Source organism: Condylura cristata, unplaced genomic scaffold (genome assembly GCF_000260355.1).
Source record: "Condylura cristata isolate star-nosed mole 26May11 unplaced genomic scaffold, ConCri1.0 scaffold00027, whole genome shotgun sequence".
NCBI classification, from domain to species: domain Eukaryota; kingdom Metazoa; phylum Chordata; class Mammalia; order Eulipotyphla; family Talpidae; genus Condylura; species Condylura cristata.
Genome location: NW_004567128.1, coordinates 24,584,786 through 24,594,169, shown reverse-complemented (window position 1 = coordinate 24,594,169; position 9,384 = coordinate 24,584,786). Strand labels below are relative to the sequence as shown.

At 41.1% G+C, this 9,384-nt stretch overlaps 1 pseudogene; it reads left to right on the top strand.

Moving 5' to 3' along the window:
- Nucleotides 1-7,093: 7,093 nt before the first annotated feature.
- LOC101624052 overlaps nucleotides 7,094-9,384 on the top strand; it is a 46,800-nt pseudogene continuing 44,509 nt past the window's right edge.

The window sequence follows — 9,384 nt, the reverse complement described above, 5'->3', positions numbered from 1 at the left end:
ACACACACATATATATGTATGTATGTATATATGCATTATATATAATTTTGTCACTATAGATTCATGTATTTATTTTTTCCATGTTTTGTTATCAGTTGAGCCACTATTCTGTTTCCTCAAGCTATCCCCGATTTAGCCAGTGTGAGTCCTTTCTTACTGACTCCTGTATCCTTTTGACATGTCTTCATTATTCTTTTGAGTTCTGACTTGCTTTCTAGCAACTCATTCAGGCTCCCCTTTTATTTTTCCTGACAGACTTGGATTCAATGAATTCTCTGTGCAGGTTCCTTCTACTGGGAAATGGTTCTTATATATCAAGATCTGAGTGCTCGCTATCTTTAATACCACTGGGATGTCAGTGCTTCTAATAGCTCTCAGAGACAGAGCTAGCATATGTTAATATGAATGAAATTGTTTAAAATAAATTTCCAATTTAAATTTAGTTATGTAGGGCTTTTTCTTGATTTTTTTGTTATTCCTTTCTCTAACAAAATGTTGCTGTCCATCAAGATTAACTGTTTACTTCTTTATAACATATACAATGGCAAAATTACAATACCAGTATTCCCAGTACTTTAAGTTTAAGTTAAGACTTACTTGCTGTTCTATTTTGTCTTAACTTTTTAAAAACTTTTAATTGTGGAGGTTAAGTTTTTGCTTTTCCATATGTACACATATTCTACTTACTCTGCACCAAACCAACATTCCCTCTTCTTCCCCCCCTCATCTCCCCCTCCCTGCACGCTAAATTCTTTCACTGAGTTCAAGACTTATTACTGCTGTATTTTGCTGGGTATGTTTTGGTTATTTATATTTCACAGATGAGTGAAACCATCCCATATCTGTCTTTTTTCCTTTCTGACTTATTTCACTTAACATTAGCCTATCTTAACTACTTAAACAGATCTCTCTATACATGCTTTGTAAATGTCTAAGGATATATAGACATCTGTGCAAAAAAACACTTGACATAACTCTTTTCTTGCATGATTATTACCAATTTCATATGAAATTAGGTTCTAAGTTTTGTTTGTTTTTGTTTTTGATAAAAACTTATCATGTGTGTGTGTGTGTGTGTGTGTATGTATGTAAGATGTTTATACAGTTCAAGGTCAAATCTTAAAAGTCTTTATTCAGAGAAAACCCATTCCCATACCTTTCACACTATTGCTATACTTTTTTGTTTGTTTAGTTTTTTTTTTCTTTTTACTAATTTAGATTGTAGTTGGTCTGTTTTTTTCAAGGAATTAGATATTATATTGTTTTCCCTTTTTCCTAACTCACTGATTCTAATTTTGTATTTATTGTTTTCTTCTTTATTATTTTACTGTGTCTTTCCTAATATTTGAGTTATTATTTTTATGCTTTGGGGTTTAAGACTGTCTATTTCTATAATCTGTTATGTGGGACTTTATTTTTCTCCCAAATTTCTGCATTTTTACTTTCTTTCTCCCGTTTCATACCTAGCTTTATAATGTCTTCAAAATTTCCTAGCCTGCTTTGCGGTTTTGTTTGAAATGTCACTGGTTCTATCCAGTGGAGTGTAAGATGTTTCATACCATTGAAGGCGGTGAGGTAGACAGTGTGCCTTTTCCATGTTCTCTGTCTTCTCTGTCTGAGTGGCTGGTGGCAAGAGTCTGTCAGGAGGGAGCCATGACCACAGGACCAGGGACTCTGATTTACTACTTTGAGGAAAGGTCAGCAAATTCCATGTCAGGGGCCAGATAGTAAATACTTAGAGTGTGTGGGCTATACTGTCTGTTACAACAGCTCAGGTCTGCTTTTGTAGCCAAAGACAAAATATAAATTAATGGATGTGGCTGTGTCCCAATAAAACTTATATTATGAAAAGAGAGATTGACTAAATTTGATTGTTAGGAATGTTGCCAGGATAACTGTTCCAACTTCATAAGATCATGTCAGAAATGAGATGCAAACTTTTACTGCATTAAGTCACTGAGTTTGGAATTTTCCTAAAATCAGTAACAATATTTCTCCTTGAAGAAAACACATGGAACCTTGTATTTCTGAGAATGAGATTTAGTGATTTTTTTCAAGAGCTATAACTAGTCCTTAGTTACAGGGTAGGAAAGAGGGGTATCCCAGAACCCCCAAACCTGCCCACTGTAAATAGGTTCTATTATCCACCACATACAAATACAAAACATATAGACCTTTAATGGAAAGGAGCTTTAATATAACTGGCGTGCAATACAAAAAGGACAAAGAATACAGTTTTTAAATCAAGCACCCAAAGTTACCCATCCCCTTTTGGGTCCACCCAAATGGTATTGGCCCAAAAACTTGCCACAAGTCTAAAGCACCTTCTGGCGGGGACTATAAAGGGCCAAAAACAGTTAGACAGGTCTAGGAGGAAAAGAGACAAATCAAAATCCAGATAAAAGCTGCTGTTGTTAACCTCCCCACAGGTCTCTCACCCGTATCTGTTCACGCAATCCAGGACCAAGGAGCCAGTATGGCTTCTTGACGTGTCTCTCTGTTCCACATGCTTCCCTCAGGTTTCCCTCTGACTCTCCATCCTTCTTACTTCCTACTCCAGTCTCCTCTCCAGCTTCTCCTCATAGTTCAGCTCCACCCTCCCATGGGTGGAACAGTGGGACGTTCCTCCCCTTTTCGTGGGGACCTCCCTGTTACACCTTGATCAACCTGAGATATTTCACAAAGTCTGTACAACTCTAGAACTCTTGTTTTTCCATGAAAGTGTGGAGTTATTCTCCCTAAAAGGGTCAGATAGACTTTTCCGAATGGACCCAGAGTAGACCTTCTGTCACTTTGGTCTGGGGGTTGGTGTTCACTTGATACCTGTGTGCCTTTGGAGGCCTATTACCAGGTTTAATGCCCCAGGTTATTTTTTAAAATTTATTTATTTATGCATACAGAACTGGGGTACAGGCCAGAGGTGCAGGGAGAATGAGAGGATTCACCAGAGACAGGGGAGCAGAACAGGCAGATTGATGAAGTACATTGCTTGAAGGGAGCAGTGGGTGGGTCGGGAGAGGTCTGCCATGCCATGTGGTCACCTCCAGGGCCGGCAGGGATCGAACTCATGCTGAAGTGGCTTTAGCTTCTTAGTACTGTGCTTTAAGCTGCTGTGCCACCAGGGAGGGCCTTCCACAGGTTATTTTAATCTGACAACAGTGAGGGCCCTGTAGACTAGGAGAAGCTTTGTAATTGCCTCAATCCTTCACCTTTCCCCACTGGAAGAAGAGATTTTTCAGATTGTGTGTGTTAAGCTTCTGCACTTTTCCTCAGAGAAGAAGCAACCACTGCCTCTACTTGTGTTGCCTAGAATGTAGTTTCAGGGCTCTCATACAGTTCTAGGTTGAACAGTGAATGTGTCCTCTCTAAGAATCTTATCCTTACTCTTAGAGCAATATGTCCTCTCTATCTAATCATCTCACTCTTAACGTTGAGGTTGAAGTTATCCCGTCGGTGAAGTCTTCCTCTCTCACTCTTTGACTTTAGGCTTGTCCACGTGACTTGCTTTGACCTAACGCCGAATGAGTTTATAATTTTGCTGCCCCTTCTTTTATGGCTTTTCCATGTGACCTCCTTGTGCAAATGATATGATAGAAAATTGATGAAGCAGAGAAGCAAAATGCACTTCTGAAACTAGGCTTGTCTTCTGGCCCCTCTGCAAGATCCTGGCTAGCTGCTCTCCTTTGACTCTGAGCACCACATATGCACACTCACAGACTGGATTTGTGCCTCTGCAGCAAAGGAACTGGGTTGAGGCCTCAGGTTGAAGCAGAGCTACCTACCCAAGCAAGCCTCAATCACACAGGTGTAAGTGAACAGCAGTCATTACTGTTTTAATCCATGGAGTGTTAAGGTGCCTTTATTACTTTGCAATAGAAGACTCATAAAGGCAGATCAAGCCCCCAAAGCCCCTCAACCCCGAAATGAAAAACACCCAAGATTTCCTCTGGTGTAGTTTTTGATCCATACTATGTATGCCTAGATTTGAAAATATTTCAGTTATACGTTCCTTACTGTTACAGCTACTATCCCGTTCTTCTTCATTGTGACAATAAGTTATGTTGATTTTATTTTCTATATGTTTGAACCACTAGCTAAAATTGACCTTTCTTTTACCTAGAAATAAATAAGCAGAGTTGAAAATAAACTACACCCCACATCCACTCCCATTTATCAGGTGGCAGTTAAAGGCACTTGTTTAATCCAACAAAGCAACTAGTTGAGCTAACTATTAAAATGTCGATCTATGCTCTAACTATATTCTTAAATAGAAAGAAAATAGCTTTTGTCTCCTTTCTCCTCTTTTCTTTTGTTTGCATATACCATATACGCAGGCAAAGCTGTGACTCTAAAATATGATCCCCAGAATTGATAGCAAAGAAAGCAGCTTTCGGTCAGTGTTATTCTCCCAGGGAGTTGGTGTTTTTCCTTGATTACTATTTTTTTTTCCCCACAAAGGCACAGAGAAGCTTCAGAAATACTCAGGAAGGCAAGAGATGTTTGTGAGACAAGCATTGATTGTGCTAAAGCCCTTAGTGGGCCCATCTGTCTTTTCCAAGAAGATTATTATATAAACAGCAGTGCTAGGCTCACAGGCATAAAAATTGCATTTTAATATAGTATTGAGTTCTCTGACCTTCCTGTAAAAAGAGACTGAAAAATAAACAAATGGTAATTTGTACTTGAACTCCATCATGCAATTCAATTTTCGCTTATGCTATCCATTTTTTCTTATTTCCAATGGTTCATTTAAAATAATATGCTTGGCTTATTTTAAAAAGAGTCATTATGTGTTTCTTCTCTGAACCTCTCTTAGGTCACCTTGCCACTAATTGAGAACACAAGACAATTTGCCTCTTAATTGTTTCTTTGTTTCTGCTGTGATTCTACATCTCTTTTTCCCCTGTTTTTAATTATTGGGTTGAGAGGTAACAGATATCTTTTGAGTTGATATTGTAGAGGTCAGGTGTTATAATAGGGTCTTCTACTACTTTTATTTGCCAAGTATTGATTTCTTGTTTACAAGTGTTCTTGTTCCCCTTTCTTCCTTACATCCCTTCCACAGACTGACTCATTTTTCTTGATGTGTCAGAATTTGCCAACCCTGCGAGATGATTTCTCTTGTCTCAGGTTTTTACATTGTTTGTTTTCTTAGTCATGGGTGAGTAGTTAAAGGGAGAATTAGATGTTCTAAGGTACTGAATCTTTGTTCCCATGACAACCTTGATGACATCAGGGAGAAGACTCGTCAGTGCCTCAAGGATTCCAGTGTAAATGAAAGTTACAAATTCCTTTTAATTGTAGTTTAAATCTTTCTATATTAAAAACACCCCCAGTTGCAACAGTGGAGGTGGTGAATAAAAGTTCATTCCATAACGGCTGCCTACACTGTGCCATTCTTAGCTTGCACCCTCAGCCACAAGTGTTTTTCTGTCAAGAAACACTCACTGAACACCACAGTCACTTCTAACTTGATGGAGGGTGAACGGGAGTGATCTGGTTTGTTCCTCCCTCCCGCCATTAGCACCCATGGTCCACACCTGTGGTCCTACAGGTCTGCTTGATGTGGCACCTGGAGTGTGGCGTGCACGTACATAGGTGGCACAGCTGAGCCGAGACTGAGACATAAAGGAGGTGGCAGAGGGCCGGAGTGCCAGTGGACCCCGGGGCAGGGTGCCGGGGAGACCAGCAGAGAGACCAGGAGAGATCTTGAACTCCAGTGAGCCCATGAGAGTGCGGAATATCTGGGGGCTGTGAGGCTGGCCGGCCCCGCTGCCGGCCCGGCACCTGGTTGCCTCGCTACAAATGGTGTAGAAAGTTCATTAGAAGCTTGGAGAAGCCACGGAGGGCTCCAGGACTCTCCTGCCCCCATCTGCCTGGATCACAGAGAACCTGCTCTATGACTTGCTGGCACTACACTTGCTGATCAAGCCAATCTGTGATGGCTCTTAGAATTTGGCATACAGTTGAGGTGAACTACGTAGTATAATTCTTCCTCTTATTTGCCACAAAAAGGGGCTCACTTCTAGGACCTATCCCTGGGAAGTGAAAAACCTGTGTCTGTTTCTGTGAATCTGTTGAAGATCAAGGCAGCCAAGGCAAAAGTTATTTCCAAAGGTCCAAGGAGCTGAAGTGTTGTACCATTTCCTTTTCATTTTTGTTACAGCCCAGGACAGCAACGCTATTACTCCTTTAACATAAGTCATTTCCACCTTCAAGGACTTTCTCAGTAAAACCTTTTATTGAAGTCTTTATTTAAGCTTGACCTAATTGTAATACCTAATTGTAATAATAACTCCTTTGACACCCACCATTTACTTCTCTCCAAATTAACCACTTGCTTTTCTGTCTCCACAGGGCTATAGTTAGTGGCTGGCACTCTAACAGTAAGGATAACACAGCACGGATGCCCCCATTAACATAGTGTTCTGCCTTATTTAGCTGGGCCAGGGCTACATAGCATCACATCTCTGTGGGCTTTTATCTGAACTCAGGCTGATTTAAGACACTTCTAGACCTAGTTTCTAGAGCTATGATTGAGTTCTGTTTTTGCCTTGTACTATTGTTAAGTTTCAAGGTAGGGCTGTTAACTGGATGGAGAACTTACTGCCTTCTTCCCTATAAACTTCCCTCTCTCGGATCTGTACTGATGGGTAAATGCGCAGAATAAACAGGTTCTGCCTTCTGAGTGCCACACCTCACAGATCAAGTGATATGAATTAAGACTTGAGCACTTTTACAACGCTGCTTTTTGAAACACTAATCTCTTTGCATGGCAGAATTTCACTTTCAGCCCTGCATGTCCCGTCACTGCTTGGCGTAAGCAGGGATAGAAAACCCACAAAGGATAGAATGCTATTTCGTCAAGTCACGGTTGGACACTCTAAAATACTGATGAAGTGAACCTAGTCTCATTGGTGTCTCAGTGTTATGCAAATAATATGAAACCCAAATCTGCTCTAAAGTTTCAAGATCCAAGAAAGAGACGAGGTGTCATACCTGCTCCTCCTGAAATTTGCCATCATAGAAGCAAGTCACCGAAGCGGGATCGCAGGGTCAGTGACTATGCTCAGGCTTTGCACTGCTGGCCTCTATGGCTATCACCTGCGGCCTGGAATGCAGGAGGCCTTGGGAGCATGGGCTTGGGGTGTGCACACCTGAGGGTGGGCACCTGGAGTATGGTGTGGTCATGTGGAAGTGGGCAGACCTGAACCTGGAGACAGAGCATGTAAGGGTGGCATCACACAGGATGGAGTGGCAGAGCAGCAGACAGCCGCAGAACGGCTACAATAGAAAGATACCACGAAACAGCGCTGGAGAGAACCCAGAGAGAGTAAAGATTCACTGGGGGCTGGGAGACCCTACACCTATTTGCATCACTACACGCAGTGCAGAAAGATCATGAAAAGCCGGAAAAAGCCACTGGGGACTCCAGGACTCTCCTTTACCTGTCTGTCCGGATCCATAGAGAACCTGCCCTGTGCCTCCTGGTACTATGGGGCTGACTCATTTTATCTCTGTAGTTTATCACAAGTAGTGAGCTAAGTGAGCACCATTCAGACTTGCAGACAATGTTGGCCCCCTGGCTGCAATTCATGGCTTTCCTCTGATTTCAAGTACAGCTATGTGGAAGTTTCCATGTGTACAGTCAATATCTTACTCCAAATGCTTGCTTTAATGCTCTAGCTTTTTTTTTTTTTTTTTTTTTTGCTTCTTAGCTTTCTTCAAACTCATGGAAATATATCCAGTCCTCCTGTAGGCGCCCCATAAGAAACAGAAGCTAACATGGGTTCTGCCAGTACCAGATTAAGGCACTCAGGGAGTTCCCAGTTCCATAGCAGTTATAGCACTATAGCATAAACCTTTATAAAGAGTTTTCTCCTTCCCTTACTCTTCTATTCATACCTGCTCTAGTATCAACTCTGCAAAAACACTACTGCATGCAAATATGGGCAATCATTTGGAAAGCTACTACACAACAAGCTGTTGGAAGTTTTTACCTTTGGAGGTTGGGATTGATGGGTCAGTGGTGTTGGAATTGTAGCAGATGCTGTTGTTCTGATCATATCTCCTTGGCACCCATGTTCCCATAAATGCCTGTAAGTTCTAACTTGCTAGCACATGTGGCTCTCTGCAGGCAGGCTTCCTCTGGACACAGGATGTGCTTGGCCTGCCTACAGATTCAATCAGAAAGCCTAAGGAGTTAACACTGCCAGGGCAACCCTCAGCAAGTGAGGAATGACTTCCATTCTCTAGCTGAGACAGCTCAAAGCCTGGGGTACACCATGAAGGTAGCATTTTTCTGTAGGGCTAGATAGTAGACTCTTTAGGCTTTGATGATGATACTGTTTGTCATAAGTATTCAAGTCATAGAAAACATGTAAACAAAAGAGGATGTAGCTCTAGTCTGTTAAAACTTGGCTTCTAAATGAGGCCTCGAGGTCAGATTTGGCCCATGGGCTCTTGTTTGCCAGCCGCTATTGTATACATGAAGTTCACAGGGCAAATAGCCCCAACTGTTCCTGTAGAACCTGCTCACTGACACATCTTTCACTGACTCCTCCTCTCCTCTGTCATTTCCTGACTCCCTCACTGTGCGCCTTGACCTTCCAAGTAAACAGCTTCCCCTAATCTCAGGGTCTGCTTTTTTGGGAGATACAATCTAAAAGAGGAACATTTCTCTTTACTTCTGTTTAATTTTAATTTTACGATAATGCATTTTAAAATCTTCTAAATCAAGGATTAGTAGATGACACATGGGAAGTTAGTCCTGGTTCCTGGATCTTGAACTGATTTCAAAATTGTCTTCATAGATGAAGGACAATTTTGGCATGCTGGAGGAATTAAGTCTCTGATTTTTTGAGGGGAACCCTGGCCTTAACAATGAAATCTGGACCACATTTTTATTGTGATCTGTGCCAAAAATGTTTCTGAGAACCTGGTGGTAAATCAGTTTAATCAACCATTCTCTTATTCTCTCTTTACCTAACTTATAACTTTACATGTTATTTCAGTTGAAGGTGGACTCATAATTGGTCAAGGCTTGCTGTCCTTCAGCTGTTTTTATGATCCATTTAACATTTAAGATAGAATGGAATAATATATTTGAAGAAATCATTAACAATATTATTAATGGCCAGCCAAATTCAATTTTCTTGCATTTGGGTAGGACCTATTTCCTTAAACAGTTCAAGTGCCACCTGGAGTCTCATAGTGATGCATCAGAATAGTGGTTACCTTTGTGGGGAAAGGGCTAGTGTTTGGAGTAAAGGTACCTGGACAGTGTGTTATGTGGGTGTTCACTTTGCAGTAAATTTTTGAGTTGCATTTTGCTTTGTGCAATTGTCTATGTGTTATATTTTGCACCTTAAAAGGTTAAAAAAA